Below are 17,814 nucleotides of genomic sequence, written 5' to 3' on the forward strand. Positions count from 1 at the left end.
GATAATGCAACCTATTAAGAAGGCTCAGATAGATATTGGAAGATTGCTATCATATCCCCTCTCAGCCTCCTCTTTACCAGGCATACCCAACTCCCTCAACTGTTCCTCATTAGGCTTGGTTTCCAGGCCCTTGACCATCTTGGTTGCCCTTCTCTGCACATATTTCAGCTTGTCAATATTCTTCTTAAATTGTGTTGCCCAGAAGTGGACACAGTACTCCAGGTGTGGTCGGACCAAGGCAAAATAGAGCAAAACTATGACCTCCCTTGATCTAGACACTATACTTTTGTTGATGTAGCCTAGAGTAGCATGAGCTTTTTTGTTGCTGCATCACACTGTTTACTCATGTTAAAATTGTGGTCTAAGACCCTTAGACCCTTTTCACATTTACTACTGGTAAGTCAGGTGTCTTCCACCTTACATTTGTATGGCTGGTTCTTCCTGCCTAAGTCTAGAACCTTATATTTGTCCCTATTGAAATTCATTTTGTTAGCTTTAACCCAGTTCTCCAATCTGTTAAGGTCATCTTGAATCTTGACTCTGTCTTCAGTGGCATTGGCTCCCCCTCCCAGTTGGGCTCCCCCTCCCAGTTTGCAACAACAACATGACAATTCTATATGTGAAGTGATACTTTGACTGGCACACCAGTTTCGCCTCCCTGCACATCCATGAACATCTTAGTTCACAGAGTTGGTCAGAGTGTGTTGCCACTAGGGCGATATAATCCACAAATGGGTGAGGAAAGACGTTGAAGGATCCTGGAGCACAGAAGCTGAGATGACCTTCACAAGGAAAGTGGGGTGGGGAGAGCTGAATGGGACTGGGGGCTGGCAGGAGCCCCTGGAGCAAATGAAGTGGGTGGAAGGTCAAGATGCCCAGGAGCCAGAGCGCTAGGGGTCTATAGGCACTGCAGAGTATGTTTATCTATGTGGGTGCAACATGAGGATCTTAAGCACATTCTTGAGATGCCCCCTAGTCAATGCTGCCATTGTCCTCTACTTTACATGCAGGCACAGGCCCGACTCTTGCTACCTCCGGCCCACGGCCTGAGGAATGCAGTATGCTTGGATTTGCCCTTTCTCAGTGCTGACTCTGGGATTTTCCAGGCATTAAACTTGCCATTTTGAGGCCAATCCCATTGCAGCAGGAGTAAGAAAGCCTAACTGACATTGCTGTAAATAAAGGACCCCAGCAGTTGATTTCCCTGCCCACACTCCTCCTGGGAGCAAGATCTAAGAGTACACTGCCTGGATCTCTATAACTGGGGGAACTGGCTGGCTAAGCTATCTGTGGTACCGTTTCTCACACCAACGGAAAAAGGGATGGTGCTGCCTGTAGTAGCCATTGTTGCCGGCACAATAACAATAATCTTGTTCTAGAAGGATAAGTAGAGATGCAGGAGGATGGGTGAAGTGGCACGGTTCATCTGCCTTTGAACAGTTGAGTAAGAAATCAGGGTTGTCATCAACTAAGTTATACTGAGAGTAGTCCTATTAAAAGTAATGGACCTAAGTTAGTCACATCCATTGATTTCCATGGGTCTTCTCTGAGTAGAATTTGGATACCACCCACAGAAATGTACCTTTTCCCAAAACAGATAAGCAGCGATGAACAAAGCTGCCTTCACCTGCAGTGGGCCCAGATACTTCCAGTCATGCTGGTGTAAATAGCAAAGTGCTCCCAGGAAAAAAGTCAGCATCCCTCACAACGGGTTAAGACCTTCAGTGCTGTCGCACATGGAGTAGGGACAGTGTCTCGCAGCCACCTGTTTCTACAGTGCCGTATTATTTCCCCACAGAGACCATCGCTCCTCCTCAGCCAGCAGCTGAGCAAACACTCCCTGCTTTCCCAGGCTGCACCCAGCTGAGTAGAACGGAAAAGGGGGGTGGGAGCAGTAAGTTTGTTAGGAACCACAAGTACCCAAGAGCTGAAGCAGCCTTGATTTCTTCAGGGTCAGGCGTTGGCCTAGAACCTTCCATATTGACTGGGAGCATATCTATGTGAACATAGGCTCTAGACTAGAATATTGGATGATCCAAAGTCTGGGACTGGGAATTCAGAACAGGAGTCAAAGAAGTGGTCCAAGCCAGGTTTGCAATACAGAGGGAGACCAAGGGGCTGTGGAACAGACACTGGGGGATCAAGGGAGGTGGGTCAGAGAAGTCTGGTATACTCGGTATAATGTCCCAGATCAAGGTCTCACACCAAAGTGCTCAGACTGAAAAGTTTAAGCTGTACAAGGAAGAGCGGTGCGCTATTGAAGCTTATAGGCTGTTTGGTTTTTCCTGACACAGCAGAACAGTCAGTAAGTTTTGGTTAAAGGCTCTGCAGTTATCAGGGTGGTGATATAGTGATCTGGTCCCCAATTTCCAGAAACCAAGGATTGAGACTCATGATGCCTGACTATTTACATCTGGCTGGCATAGGCAATCATTTATTTCCTCCGCCACCATCAAATTTTTCCTCCTTTAAAAGATAGCCTATGTCTCAGAGCTTCATAAGATAGTTCTCAAACAAACATTAGAGTAGTCACATGTCCTGCTTCATAGAAAAGAGACTTCTATTTGAAAGAGTCTTCTAATTGAAGTGCTACCAGTCCATATCCAGTTTAAAGGTATACAGAACCCTAAGCAGGCAAAACGAGCAAGAGGGGGCTTGAAGTTACCCAGCAACACTTAGCACCTGGATGGCAAACTGAACAGGCAAACAGGTCACTTGGTCACAGTCAGTGTTCCTCACAATGGTGAATGAGATCTATTTCTATTTAGATACAGCAAAAATCTGTAAATTAGATTTTGCATATTATCCTCTTCTTTTAAAAACATTTTTAAAACAAAGAAAAGCTTAGTATTGTGAGATACCACAACATGGTAACAGGTGGCTTGTCAGCAAAGCATACATTGAGCTGGTGGGTATCAGGCAGCAATGACTGAAAAGGGCAAAGTGTAATCTATAAGGCATATGTTTGTGTCTGGTAATGATGGCAGGGCAGACCCAGGACATTTTGCTTCTTGAAGTTTAGCAGCACATAGCAACACCAACAAGGTGCATACAGTACGCAGGGCTAGTCAAGATATTTTGAAGCTGAGACAGAAAATCTGACAAAATCCTCTTGTCTACTTAGCAGTAAGTAATCACTAAATATCAAAATTAAATAAATAACTACTTTCTGCCTTTTCCTAATACCCCAAAATGAGCTGCCTAAGGCAGATTCCTCTCTCTCCCTAATGTTAGAGCTAGTCCTGGCTTTCCACCTAGGTACATGCGCTGGGCAGAATGGCCACACCATAGTCAGAAAGCCAGCCTGTAATTGTGGTTGTGAGGCAGGGGATTATACGCATTTGGCTTTGGCAGAGGGGCAAAATAGTAGGCCGCTGTATTGGAGCAGCAAACCAGGATTGGTTTCTGGTGGAAACAGCTGAAGTTGAGCTGACCGAATGGCAGCATCTTTCCCTGCCCTTGTCTTGCTGTGTTTTCTGCACGTCTCCTTGTGTGTTGTTGGCTCTAGGGTATTTTTAGCTGCTCTCTTCTCTCTACAGGTCTACTGCACGCCTCTCGACTGACTCAGTGGCACCAAAATCCCAGTCCCTGGAATTGGACTTAGCTCATCTTACAGCTCTGTTTCCTTGTGTGTGAGACGTGCCAAACTGTAGGGCAGCAGCATACAGGACTGCCAGCAGGGGTGGATGAGAAGGAACTATGCTGTGAGCAGGAGGGATGGGCATTATGAATGAGAGGGCTGCACCCTCAGTGCTAAGCTCCAACTATGCTCTGGCCATTGCAGCTGCACTTTGAAGGGAAAGGGCTTGGGTGCTTGGGTGCTGAGTCACTAAGGGAGGGGTTATTTAACTGCCCATGGAAGCATGGAGAGTCAAGGCTCCACATACTTGCTTAAAAGGCCTCCTCAGCTCGACTTGCAGTCTCACTCTTATCCTCACGCTAAAGAAGTTGGGAAAATCAGACTTCTAATGGGCCCAGTAGGTGAAAAACTGTCACGCAACTTTGCAGGTTTACTCAACTCTGGAGGCAAAGCAGTCAAGAATCTCAATTTCACTTTGATCATAGGTCTATTTTCTTGTTTTTTACACTTGGCAAAGGAAAGCTGGAAAACAAAAAACAAAAATATTCGTTTTTTAACTGAATTCCCTTTCAACCCAATCTTATGGTTGGACTAAACAATTACACATGTAACTACCCAGAGATATGAATTCTGGAAAACTGAAAATCAGAATCAGAATTATGTAGTAACAGGAATGAGAATTTCCCCCTCTCGAAATTTCAGAGTGTCAAAAATTATTCAGTCAATACCATTGTGGGGTGGGGTGGGGATGCTATCTGCAATAGTTTCCATCAAAGTACTTTACAACTGTAATCCCAGAGAAAGAATGAAAATACCCTCTGATTTAGCCAATAGGATTATGACATCACTGGTCTGTTCCTCCAACTATTGCTTATCAGTCTACACTGGTGATGGATCCCTAATGCAGCACCTGTGAGTTCCAGTGTACTTTCCAGTAGCTCCTATGCTGCCCCTCAAAAATATACTGTAAGGGGCTGTATTCTTTCTGCCCAGTTCCTGTTTGCATTGGCTCAGCCTGTGCCATATCTCAACAGAAGCAATTTCTTGTTTGGCATCGGTGGCACTTCCTTAAAATTCCAAATGCAGCTGCTGACCAAAAAGATTAGTAAGCCCTGGACTATAGCTATAGAGTTCAGTTTTCACCCTCTCCCATGCTAGAAACCTCCTTACTGAGCAGGCCCCAAAGTTCTATCACAAAGTGATAAAGGTCAAGTTTTTGTGAAAGATGGAGGATCAAGTGTTGCTGAGCTCGACTCGTTGCCTCTCTCCTTCCTTCCTTTCTTGAACAATCTGTGGCCACTTTGGAGGACACAAAAATCCTGTCTTAGCACAGCAGACCTAGTGTGGATGTGGAGATTGCAGCCCTTATTATGTGTGGGAGATTGGGGGCCACTGAGGACTGTTCCACACCCCCATCTCAAGAGACTGAAGGAATGCACAGAAAGGGGGTGGGTGGGTGGGTGGAGAACTCAAGGCAGGAACAGCATCCAGGAGGAGAGAGTGTTAGATCTGAGGAAAGGAGAGGCCGGAAAGTGTTGTCTGTCGCTGAGGGAATTCCCCCTGGTTGCTGGGGGAGGGAGGCAAGAGATGGGATCAATAGAAGCGTTGCCTTGCCTCTGAAGTGTGAGGAATGGGGGGTGGGTTGAGGTTCCTTTCACTTCTTCTAGGTCATTTTTGTTACAGCCCCAAAAGAGGCATCAGGCAATTTTAAGAAAGAAAGAAAGAAAAAGTATTTTGGCACTTTAAAGATTAACAAGTATATTGTGGCATAAACCTTTGTGGATTCAAGCCTACTTCATCAGATGCCTGAAATGAAATCTTATTTGGCATGTAAGGAAGGAGAAAATTGTAAGGTGAGAGTTGAATGGCAATGGGATTCAAAAATTACAGTCAGAGATAATTAGAATTTAAACATATGTTTCCATAGGCACACATTTTACAGTAGCAGATTAAGTTATTGCCAATCATCTCAGCAATACTGACTGAACAAACACCTTTAGTGGGGCAGGGAATTGTTCACAAGAAACAGACATAGATAGTAAATATATACTGGTATTAACAAGCCAATTAACATATATAATTTATTCCCAGGCCTCTAAAAAAATGAAGTGCCATCTGCCCTGAAATCCTTGCTCTTTAATCCTAACTGTGACAGGCTGCAGTTGTTTGATGGAGGAAGTGCACTCTGTGCATGCTTATTCTGCACAAATTCAAAGGCTCAGCCTACTAGAGCTGACCTGTCCATAAATTAAGGTTTGCTCTTTAACTCCAACCAACCCATTCTCTCCCGAGTCACTACTTCTGAGTGGAGGAAAAGATTTAATTAGTGTGTTCTCTAGATAGCAAGAATTTTTCTGTCTTTCCAATTTTACTTGTAGTTCCATAGTTGTGCTGTTTACTTTGTTAGTGTCTATAAACTATAACTGCTGCTGTACCTTGTGTAGGTACAGCAGCAGTTATAGTTAACTTAAAAAGTATGGTAGGAATCTGGTTGGAAATGTGAATTTAAAGTGTAAAAGGTAAAGGGACCCCTGACTATTAGGTCCAGTCGTGGCCCACTCTGGGGTTGCGGCGCTCATCTCGCTTTATTGGCCGAGGGAGCCGGCGGGCAGCTTCCGGGTCATGTGGCCAGCATGACTAAGCCACTTCTGGCGAACCAGAGCAGCGCACGGAAACACCGTTTACCTTCCCGCTGGAGTGGTACCTATTTATCTACTTGCTCTTTGATGTGCTTTCAAACTGCTAGGTTGGCAGGAGCAGGGACCGAGCAGTGGGAGCTCACCCCGTTGTGGGGACTTGAACCACCGACCTTCTGATTGGCAAGCCCTAGGCGTTAACACAAATTGTTGGGAAAGTGATATATGAAGGCTCTTTCAGGAAGTCTTTCATGTACTCCTGGTAACCTCCTACTCTGCTGACAGTGAATATTATATCACACAGCTGAAGTTAAATGTGTGAAAATCAGAAGGAAATACAGTGTAGAATTCTTTATTTAACATGCAGTTTCCACAACTTCTCCTCAACTGCCATGATTTTCTGTTACAAGCACCAATTAAATCCTTGTCCCAGGAAAACTCTATGAGACCCCTCACACAGCACAAGTAGCTGTCAATGACTGTATGGTTGAGAAGCTGAGGGAGAGAGGCCTCTTATAGCCCAAATGCTCTTTACCAATTTAAGGTGGTTTAAACCCAGGAGCTGTGTACTGATGCAGCCAGTGACATTTGGCTGTAAATGGTTAAAATCAGCCTTGACCGTTGGACTCCTCTGTCATGCGGTCATGGAGAGTAGTGTGTGGGCAGCGAGCAGGCAACATAAGCCAGAGTTACTATATTCAGAAAAGATATATAGAAACAGAACAAAGAACCTCCACTTCTCTCATATGCCCACATTGGATTTTTTTTTTTTAAAAAAAAACATACCTTTGAATGACTGATAATGGCCATTTGGATGCATAGGTTGCTTTGAAATGGTCATAGGAACACATACCAGTTTTCCAAATTGCTATTAGAATTCCCAGGCCTTCTCTCTCTCTCTCTCTCTCTCTCTCTCTCTCTCTCTCACACACACACACACCCACCCACCCACTCACCCACCCCTGACTCATTCCATATTTGTCTGTGGTGCAACTGCAGCAGTGAAAATAATTACAAAAGCAAAGCCACAACATCAATGGGGCCTTTTCACTTTGTCAGGTGATCATGCCTCTTAATCACAGCTCTCCCTCTCTGACTTTCTCTTCCTGTTGATCTCTTTCTAGGTTGTCAACAAATTCTGCACCCTCTACCTTTAGTTGATCTGAAGAGCAGAGGTTTTCTTCTCTTCTGCTGCCATTCAGAACAGCTGGTGGGCAGATGGGAGCACTCTAGAATCATTAGCTTGTAGAGTTGGAGGGGACCCTGAGGGCCATCTAGTCCAACCCCCTGCAAAGCAGGAATGTCAACTAAAGCATCCCTGGCAGATGGCCATCCAACCTCTGCTTAAAAACCTCCAGTGGAGAGTCCACCAGCTAATGATGACCAATCACTGTGGAAACCTCAGAACAGAGTGCCCCTTCCTGTTTTATGAAGCATCCCCACTGCTTCTCAGTGTTTCTGCAAGGCAACAGCAAAGGAAGAGCTCATACTGAAGGGAAGTTCTTCTCCACGATCTGACTTCTCCTAGCTTTCCTGGCAGTAACCTACCATGAAATTGAGGACACTGCACATCACCTAGGCCCCCAGGGCTACTGACACACTACTGTACACAGATAGCAAGGCTTACAGTGATGCACCAGGCAACAAATGCACACCCTTGCAAAGAGCACACATTCACATATGGAAGCTTCCATAAGCACACACTGTAATAATACATATTCAATTGCATGTTTTGAACCACATATCATTCACATGTAACGTTATAAACCATACCCCATGTTTTGAACAATACATGAAGGTATCAATGACAAAAACATAGGTCCAACTCAACTGTGCGTATTAAGCAAATGCATATTAATTTTTCATGCACAATGCCATTGAAAATGCATGAACCCATTTCATTTACTCAAAACCCAAACCAACTACAAGCAAAGGGAATTTTTACAAGCATGCATCAGAACAGCAGGTGCTATTCAAGTTCCTGGCACTGGTGGCATAGTCCTAGCAAGACATCCTGTGGTCAGCTTATCTCTTTTTCTACTTTGTTCATGTAGGATAGTGTCCATTATCTCTGGGATGTGTGACTTTACTGGTCAGCCAATACACACTATAATCTCATAATCATATATCAAGAACAATTATCATTTTATTTTCTACTTGGTACCATTGCTAGTTGAACCACTGTCGCATCACAGGATTTCCTGTGCTGTCACGATGCTATGCTCTATAAACCAAAAGTTTAGCTTAGTCAGTCTTACACAATTGCTATCACTGGAGCATCTGATCAAAACATATACATGGAAAGTCTTCTCATCAAATCCCTCCACAAACACTTTTAAAAGTGTTGGGCAAAACACCAGCCTCCCAACCTCAGCCACTCATCTGCAGCTCCTTAGAAAATACTAGGGCTCCTCAGAAGGTTGTTGTAAGAACTATAGAGAACTATATAGAGATCATGTATCTGAACACCCAGAGATAGCACTACATGAATGCTACGTAGTATAGGAGGATTGCATCTTACACACTTTAAACTTGCGCAATTTCAACCATACAACTACAAGGTTGAAGGCTTGCTTGTTTAAATCCTGCAAGTTCAATGCAAGCAAGGTTTTTCCAGTAAGGAAAGAACTTTTAAGCTCTCTGCCTTGCTTGGGGTGGGGGCCAAGGTTCACTCAGCATGTGGCCTCTGGGATGCCACTGCTGTCACCTGGAGCGCAGCAGCTGGAGGAACAGACCAGGGATATTATAACCTTCTCAGCCAATGGAGGGATAGGGAGGATTCAGTCTCTCCTGTTGCCAGGCAAATTTTAGTAAGAGCAGTGATCCTTGCTGCTCTGTTTATTGAGTATGTAATTGATGCAATTATGGGACTGACAGTGAAATCTGATCGTTTGAAGAAATCTTCATTGTAAAGAAGTGTATGTGGGATACTTTCCATCTTGTTTACCTGTGTCCCATATTACCTCAAGCTGCCTCCATCAACTACGTATATTTGAAATTCTGCCACATTTCTGACTGTGGAACTCAAATCTTCAGGTGTCTGGATTTCAGTGAGCAAACATTTAACACCTAAGGAAGGCTATTACTTGCTGTCTTAGAAGTTTTTTTGTTCAGCCACTCTGGAACTTCATTGCTGTGGGCAGGATGCTGTTATCAGAAGGCCACAGTGACAATGCAGTCCTCTTTGACATTTTCACTATTAAATCCAAATTGTTGCATGTGCCACTCTTACCTGTCAATGGCTGGCATGTGGGTTTGCACTGTAGAGATGCAGAAGTAGAGTTGTCTTATCTGCATTTATGGCCCATGGTGACTTGTAGTTCTGTACCCAAAGTCTAGGCTGTGTGTCACTTATTTATTTATTGCATTTATATCCCACCTTTTTCTCGAAGAAGCTCAAGGTGGTGTACATTGTTCTCTATGCTTCATTTAATCCCTACAACAACCCTGTAAGGTAGGTTAAGCTGAGAAGCAGTGATTGGCCCAAGGTCACCCGGTGAGCTTTATGGCTGAGTGGGGATTTGAACCCTAGTCTCCCAGGTTGTAGTCCAACACTTTAACCACCACACCACCGCACTTCATTTCCCACCCCTATCTCGGCATTGTAGACATAACCTTGCCACTGTGTGCAACTGTCCCTCTGAGTAATATCCTATTGTAGATCCCCAAGTCTGTGATTTCTCAGCTTATAAGAACAACTCGTTACTTTTGCTAGAGTTATTTGAGAACATTATTTTTCTCTCCAAGCCCGACTAACCAGCCTGAACTCCAGAGGAGCCAGGAATTAAACTGCCATGCTGTGTTTTAAAACTGTTGGAATCCCTGGCCGTTATCCCTGGAAGGCATGGAGACAAGTTTTGTAGCCAGGTTGTATTTCCTTTTAACATGTAATTGGGCCTTTGAACTCTCACACAACAGCCCAGCCATGGACTGGCCCGACCAGTTTATACTCAGAGGGTCATTGTTCTGAGTCATTAAGAGATATCTCCGGGCCTGGCTCACTACCCACCCACATCCTGCCATACAAAAGAGGGCAGAGCATAAACAAAGGCACCCTCTTAATGGAACAACTGTGTGACATTAAAGAGCCAAATGTTTCAAACACAGTACCTGCTGCCTTCGGTCACAGAGGTGAAACACAACGTCTGGCCACATTCGGCTTTTGCAATACGTGCATATTTATAGGATGAGTTCAGCTTCCAGTATCTGGAGCAGAGCTGAGCTGGGGTATCGGAAATCGGCTATGCAATTTCTGCACATGCAGAATGTTGCTGACAGCCTCTGCTAAAGAACCCCACCTCTAGCAGGGAAGTGACTGACCAGGCAAACTTGAAAGGATGGGAAAACAAACTCACATCTCATTCCATTATCATTCTGTTCATGCAGAATCCTATTGTCTGTGCCGTCCTCCGCCCTTCATGGGCGTATCTGAGGAGGCAGGTATGAACGTATGAAGGGGCATCATACTGAATCCAACCACCAGCCCTTCTAGACCAGTACTGCCTCCTCTGAAAGGCAGCAGTTCTCCAAAGTCTTCCTGCAGATATCTGTACCAGCTGCAGATCTGGGATCCTCTAAATGGAAGATGTCACAGACTGAAACTGGGACCTCCTGCAAGCAAAATACTATATATGTTGTACCACTGTGCCATGGTCCCTCCACATGGAAGGGAAGGGGATAAAGTGGGCTCCTTTGTCTTCTTTCAGTTACTTACAACATGTTACCATTAGCAGAGAATCCCCCTGAAATGTCTACCTGAGAAACTTCTTTTCACCCTACACTTAAAAACTGACCTCATTTATAGCATCACCTTCTTCTGCCCATTCTTGAAAGCAAGGCATTGGACATATAAAATTAAGATTAGGACAAAAGCAGAGCAGATCTACCTCTGTGACCTCTGCAACCTGAGTCTTTCTAACCAGGAACATTTCATAAGTGATTCAGAGAACCCCAGGCCACTAAGCTGAGTCTCAGGATTTACAACGAAACAACTTGCGTGCAGAGCAGACTGGAGTCTAAGGGCAAAGGTATCCCTAGCATTGTGCAATCTTTATTGCCACTTTGGTTTTAGTCTGCTGAGCTACCCCAAAATACTTTTCACTGATGCAAAAACCTGATGAAATCAAAGGGGCCTGGTCTATCTAAAAGTAGTCATAGCCTATCCAATTAAACCTAATGGAACAAGAAAGTAAGAACTATCCCAACCCAGGCCATTTAGCGATAATAAAAATAGATACCCTCCACCCCTGCTTAATACAGTGGTACCTCGGGTTAAGAACTGAATTCGTTCTGGAGGCCCCTTCTTCACCTGAAACTGTTCTTAACCTGAAGTACCACTTTAGCTAATGGGGCCTCCCACTGCCGCCGTGCCACCACCGCACAATTTCTGTTCTCATCCTGAATCAAAGTTCTTAACCTGAGGTACTATTTCTGGGTTAGTGGAGTCTGTAACCTGAAGCGTCTGTAACCCAAGGTGCCACTGTAGTCTAACTGGCTACAGTGGCAGACTTTGGGCTTTAAAATTTAAGCGGTGCCCTGTGTGAGGCCAAAATTTGCCACCACCACCCCACCTCTTGCCTTCTGTTGCTCATCATTGTTGCAGCAAACCCTGTGGTATCCTCTCGACTCAGTGCCCAGTGAGGGCAAACCAGTTGCGCTCCCCCAAATCCACCTCTGCTGGCTAGAGCATGGATTAACAAATATGCACACACATGGTTTGGTCCTTTGCAATGGCTCCCTATAATATATTGGGACCTTTCTTAGGTTACCCAACACTACACCAAATATTTTAGCCACTTCAAGTTGTTAGTTGGGCTCTTGTGACTTTGTGCTCAGTGTCATACTTCTTGTACCTAAAAGATTATAATAGTAAAAGAGGTCACACCTTACGGAAAGAGTGACAACTTTCTGGGTATCAAACTGTGTCTGCAGCTTTTTGGAGTTGCACAATCTACAGACTGGCCCTTCTCAGTATTTTCCTGTGTCATTAGAAACCTTGAATAAAGGCTGGGAATTAAGTCCATGGGAATTAAATGTAGCTGAGACCTCCTGAAATGATGAGCTGGTTGTTGGATCAAACAAAAACAACAGAGACTTGGATTGGTTAAGTGTTCCTGAACCAGGGATTCCATCTTACATAGCTAGAAATTCCATGCAAAGTATGACATTTTCATACACATTAAATTAATGTGTTGCATAGAACAGTTATAATTTTGCAACCTTAACATGGTGCTGGACAGAGGATTGTGTTGAAGACAACTGAAGAATGTCTGGGAAGGGTACTTAACATGTTGCAGCTTTAAGATGTACACTGATACACCATCTCCAGCTTGCTCACAATTTTGTGACATTTTAGTTAGCCCTCATAAATTTATTCTTCTACGGTGATTTTGGTATTCTTCCCACCCATTGATCAACACGGCTACCTACATCTAAAGCTGTAATACCTGATGCCCATATGCAGTTTTTTTAAACTCCAAGGAAATATACCAGGGCAGTCTGCCAAGGGTTTTGTATGCTCTTAATTGCTACAGTTTTAGCAGGTACACAACAAAGGTCTAAAACATGTACCAATTAAAATCACAATAAGCAAAGCAGCCCTCAGAGAGGAAGGGGGAAGGAGATTGCGGGGAAGGCAAAGTAGGAAGCCTTCTGTCTTTTACTGGGCTACCTTAAGTGAAGGATTTTATAAACCCAAAGGCTTGCACATTCCCCAGTAATACTATCTGCATTTCTTGCAAATGATCAGCCTCTCAGCCCAGCAACAGGACAAACACCTTCCCCACCTCCCAGTGCTTTGTCAGCAGGTGGGACATCTAGGATGGAATTGGAGGGCTGATCATCTGCATCTGTCATTCTTGTCCATTCCTGCTCTCTGTGTGATTCAAATGGCTGGGCTTTATCTGGCAAACAGATGAATGACTAGGAAGGAATGTTTATGGGTGAGGGGAGATAAGCAACTGCATTCTCCAACCTTGCCCAGACCTGCTGAGAACTAGTGGCCAAATCCTCTCTCACCTGCCAGCAACTCAGTAATGTTTCCAGTTCAAATACAGCAGCCTTTTAGTTTGAGCAATGAAAGAATGCATTTATTCCATCACACCTTTGTCCCTGGTGTAAGAATCTTGCATTTGCACTCCACAGAGTAGAGGACCCATGCCACACCACAAGCTACGCACAAAGGCTCATTTTCCTCACAATGTGTCAGGCAACAGCTCCCTTGTTTAGGACAAAGACTTAGTGAAGTCCATAATACGAAAAGCAATTTCACAAATGCTGCTTAAAGCACTTTTGAATCTTGCTCGCACTGTATGAAAGTCAAAAATACATTTTTAAATGTGCCGGTATCAGGTTTTTTAATCCATTTACAGCCATGCAGGAAGGTGGGTTTCAAATCGCATTTCAAACTTCCTGCATCTCTCCAAAGAGATTAATAATAATAATAATAATAATAATAATAATAATAATTTATAATTTATACCCTGCCCATCTGGCTGAGTTTCCCCAGCCACTCTGGGTGGCTCCCAATCAAGTGTTAAAAACAATACAGCATCAAGTATTAAAAACTTCCCTAAACAGGGCTGCCTTCAGATGTCTTTTAAAGAGAAGATAGCTGCTTATTTCCTTCACATCTGAAGGGAGGGCGTTTCACAGGGCGGGCACCACTACCGAGAAGGCCCTCTGTCTGGTTCCCTGTAACCTCACTTCTCGCAATGAGGGAACCGCCAGAAGGCCCTCGGTGCTGGATCTCAGTGTCCGGGCTGAACGATGGGGGTGGAGACGCTCCTTCAGGTATACAGGACCGAGGCCATTTAGGGCTTTAAAGGTCAGCACCAACACTTTGAATTGTGCTTGGAAACGTACTGGGAGTCAATGCAGATCTCTCAGGACCAGTGTTATGTGGTCCCAGCGGCCACTCCCAGTCACCAGTCTAGCTGCCGCATTCTAGATTAATTGCAGTTTCCGGGTCACCTTCAAAGGTAGCCCCACGTAGAGCGCATTGCAGTAGTCCAAGTGGGAGATAACTAGAGCATGCCCCACTCTGGCAAGACAGTCTGCAGGCAGGTAGGGTCTCAGCCTGCGTACCAGGTGGAGCTGGTAGACAGTTGCCCTGGACATAGAATTAACCTGCGCCTCCATGGACAGCTGTGAGTCCAAAATGACTCCCAGGCTGTGCCCCTGATCCTTCAGGGGCACAGTTACCCCATTCAGGACCAGGGAGTCCCCCACACCTGCCTGCTCCGTCCCCCCAAAACAGTACTTCTGTCTTGTCAGGATTCAACCTCAATCTGTTAGCCGCCATCCATCCTCCAACTGCCTCCAGGCACTCACACAGGACCTTCACTGCCTTCACTGGTTCTGATTTGAAAGAGAGGTAGAGCTGGGTATCATCTGCATATTGATGGACACCCAGTCCAAACCCCCTGATGATCTTTCCCAGCGGCTTCATATAGATATGAAAAAGCATGGGGGAGAGGACAGAACCCTGAGGCACCCCACAAGTGAGAGCCCAGAGGTCTGAACCCTCATACCCCAACACCACTTTCTGGACACAGCCCAGGAGAAAGGAGCAGAACCACTGTATGACAGTGCCCCCAGCTCCCAGCCCCTCTAGACGGTCCAGAAGGATGTTATGGTCGATGGTATCAAAGGCTGCTGAGAGATCCAGCAGAACTAGGAAACAGCTCTCACCTTTGTCCCTAGCCCGCCGGAGATCATCAACCAGTGCGACCAAGGCAGTTTCAGTCTCATGGTGAGGCCTGAATCCTGATTGGAAGGGATCCAAATGGTCTGCATCCTCCAGGCGTGCTTGGAGTTGTTCAGCAACTACCCACTCAATCACCTTGCCCAAGAATGGAAGATTTGAAACTGGGCGATAGTTGGCCATTATGGCCGGGTCTAAAGATTTTTTTTAAGAAGCGGTTTAATGACTGCCTCTTTCAGCAGGTCTGGGAAGGCTCCCTCACAAAGGGAAGCATTCACCACCCCACGGAGCCCATCACCCAGGCCTTCCCGGCTAGCTTTTATCAGCCAGGATGGACAAGGATCAAGAAGACATGTGGTTGGTTTCACTCATCCAAGCAGCCTGTCCACATCCTCGGAGGTAACAGATTGAAACTGATCCCATATAACATGACTAGGCAGGATAGGTGTGTGGCATGGCTCTCTTTCCTACTTCCCCCTCCTTTTGCACGACTGCGAGCATCAGTGGCACCATCAACCCTTGCTGGACTCCAGTGAAATTGGCAAGGTCTACTTAGTGGTTGATGATGTTCACATATCCATCTTTTTTCAAGGAAAGACACAGGCATATTATGGCTTCAGTCCTATACCCATGGAAAACAAGGGAACTTGGTTCTGCATCTATAGGATTGCACTCTAAATTGACAAGGTTTCCCCTTGAACCTGCCAGTTCCACTGATAAGTTACATTAGCCTTCGCCAATCTGGTGCTATGAACTTTCAGCATCCCTAACTATTGGCAATGCTGGCTGGGGCTGATGGGAGACGTAGTCCTGGATGGTACAACATTGGCAAAGGGAGAGTCACAGATGGTCAAAATGAGAAGACATTTTCTCTAACTTTGTCAGTTTCTCTAGACTAGAGGGAAGAGGGTGGTGGCAAACAAAATCCTACTGAGATGGGAAGAGTGCAGAAAGAGGAGGGGGGGAATTTCACATTATCACCAGCCACACTGTGCTGTTATTGTGTCTGTGTCTAGTCACAGGGCAATGTGGGCCACTATCCAAAGCAGGCAAGTCGGGGAGTGTCAACTCCTGCAATAGCTAGAATGGGAGAGAGGCATTTAAAATTGGGGGGGAAATAACTTGTGAGTGGTTGTAATGTACATTAATTGAAGCAGGGGAAGATTGTCAAATGATAAAAACACTTCAAAATGCAATGTGACTTCAGCTTAATTTATTTCAGGAATACTTTACAAATTATATAATGTGATGTAGTGGCTAGAGCACGGTGGTTTGGATGTGCTTTGAATCCCTGCTCAAGCTTTATACCAAACTTGGAGACTTTGGGCAAGTGGCTCTCCCTCAGCCTAGGCAACCTCAAAGGGTTGTGAGAACAAAGTTACATGTTAAAATGACCTGTGGCTCATGGGTATAGCGAGGATTTTTGTTAGGGGGAGCAGGTCTTTTGTTAGGGGGGCAGAGCCTCAGTTTGCTATGTACCGTATTTTTCGCTCTATAAGACGCACCAGCCACAAGACGCACCTAGTTTTTGGAGGAGGAAAACAAGAAAAAAAATATTCTGAATCTCAGAAGCCAGAACAGCAAGAGGGATCGCTGTGCAGTGAAAACAGCAATCCCTCTTGCTGTTCTGGCTTCTGGGATAGCTGGGCAGGCTGCATTCGCTCCATAAGACGCACACACATTTCCCCTTACTTTTTAGGAGGAAAAAAGTGAGTATTATAGAGCAAAACATACGGTATTTAATTTTTTTTATTGATTGGGGGCAGCTGCCCCTCCCTGCCCCCTCTTGGCTACTCCAACGCTGTGACTGGAGCTCCTGTCTTGTAGCCATTGTAGCACTAGCTACCTCCTTCTGCAAGCACAAAGATTTATCAATATATTCTGTATCCCCCCCACCCGAGCAAATTTGGGGTGGGGTGCACAGGGCAGTGGGTGGGTAAGTAGTTATGTTGCACAAGTACAAATCTTCCTGCTAAAGGAATGAGTGCATTGGATACTGTCCCCTGTTGCTTTTTGAATTGTAGCTGTGGGGTGCTGCTAATTTAATTGAAGTCCCACATTGGTAGAATGGGTGTTTAACTCCCCCTGCCCTACGTTTTCCTAATCAAAATTTTATCCCAGCTGCTTTTGGCCCCACAAGGTGGACATGGGAATATAAAGTCACCTGAATCTCCAAATGTGCTTTGTAGGAAAAACTCAAGAGCAGTAGATACCACAGCCTGCTTGCTGATCCTCTCTCTGCCTGGCAATAAAGCTGACAACAGTAGTGGTGAGGAGGAAGAGGAGACAACGGCAGCAAGAAAGTAGTTTCAGAGGGAGAAGGGCCCACAAAAAGAGTTTTGACCAAGAGCGTATGAAACCTGGAGCCAGCTTTGGTTGAAACTGTGCCTCCACCTATGCCCAGACTAGATATCAGTAAGGAAATGCAAATATTACAAAACATCAATAAGTCTCCAGTAATTTCCTTCCAAAGCGAACCGAACCTAGGCAAGTACCGCACTACCGGAACTTCTCACCATGTGGAGAAGAGGGGTGAACATAACAATATTCTATGCTCTGCATACGGTTCTGGTGACCTGTAACTTGCCCTAGATCTTTTCCATTCATAGTAAGCCAAACATGCACACAACATAGATTGCTGCTGCCTTGTCCTCCTCTCTTTCTGAAATGTCCGGTGCAAAACTGCCAGCTGACCATTCTTTTCTGCCACCCTCATCCACTTTTATATGTAGCTCAGCACCACCATTAGATAATGGCCAATTAAATGGATGTATGCAATGCCGAGGAACAGTGGTCTGAACTCTACTACACCTCCTTTGGAAAGTGAGGCACCTGTACTGCTGTACTAAAGGCTACACAAGCACTATTCTGCAGCAGAAAAGGTTTTCACTTCA

General features: G+C 45.1%; 1 long non-coding RNA gene across 1 annotated transcript; it reads right to left on the reverse strand.

The window, feature by feature from the left end:
- Positions 1 to 8,693: 8,693 nt before the first annotated feature.
- LOC310672430 lies at positions 8,694 to 17,165 on the reverse strand. The gene is made up of 3 exons (XR_014508570.1): positions 17,085 to 17,165; positions 12,101 to 12,277; positions 8,694 to 9,476 (listed from the first exon to the last, which is right to left on the reverse strand). It is a non-coding gene; the product is annotated as an uncharacterized lncRNA (long non-coding RNA).
- Between the last annotated feature and the right edge of the window lie 649 nt (positions 17,166 to 17,814).

This window comes from Podarcis tiliguerta, assembly GCF_965153285.1.
Source record: "Podarcis tiliguerta genome assembly, chromosome: 2".
In the NCBI taxonomy this organism is placed as follows: Eukaryota; Metazoa; Chordata; class Lepidosauria; order Squamata; family Lacertidae; genus Podarcis; species Podarcis tiliguerta.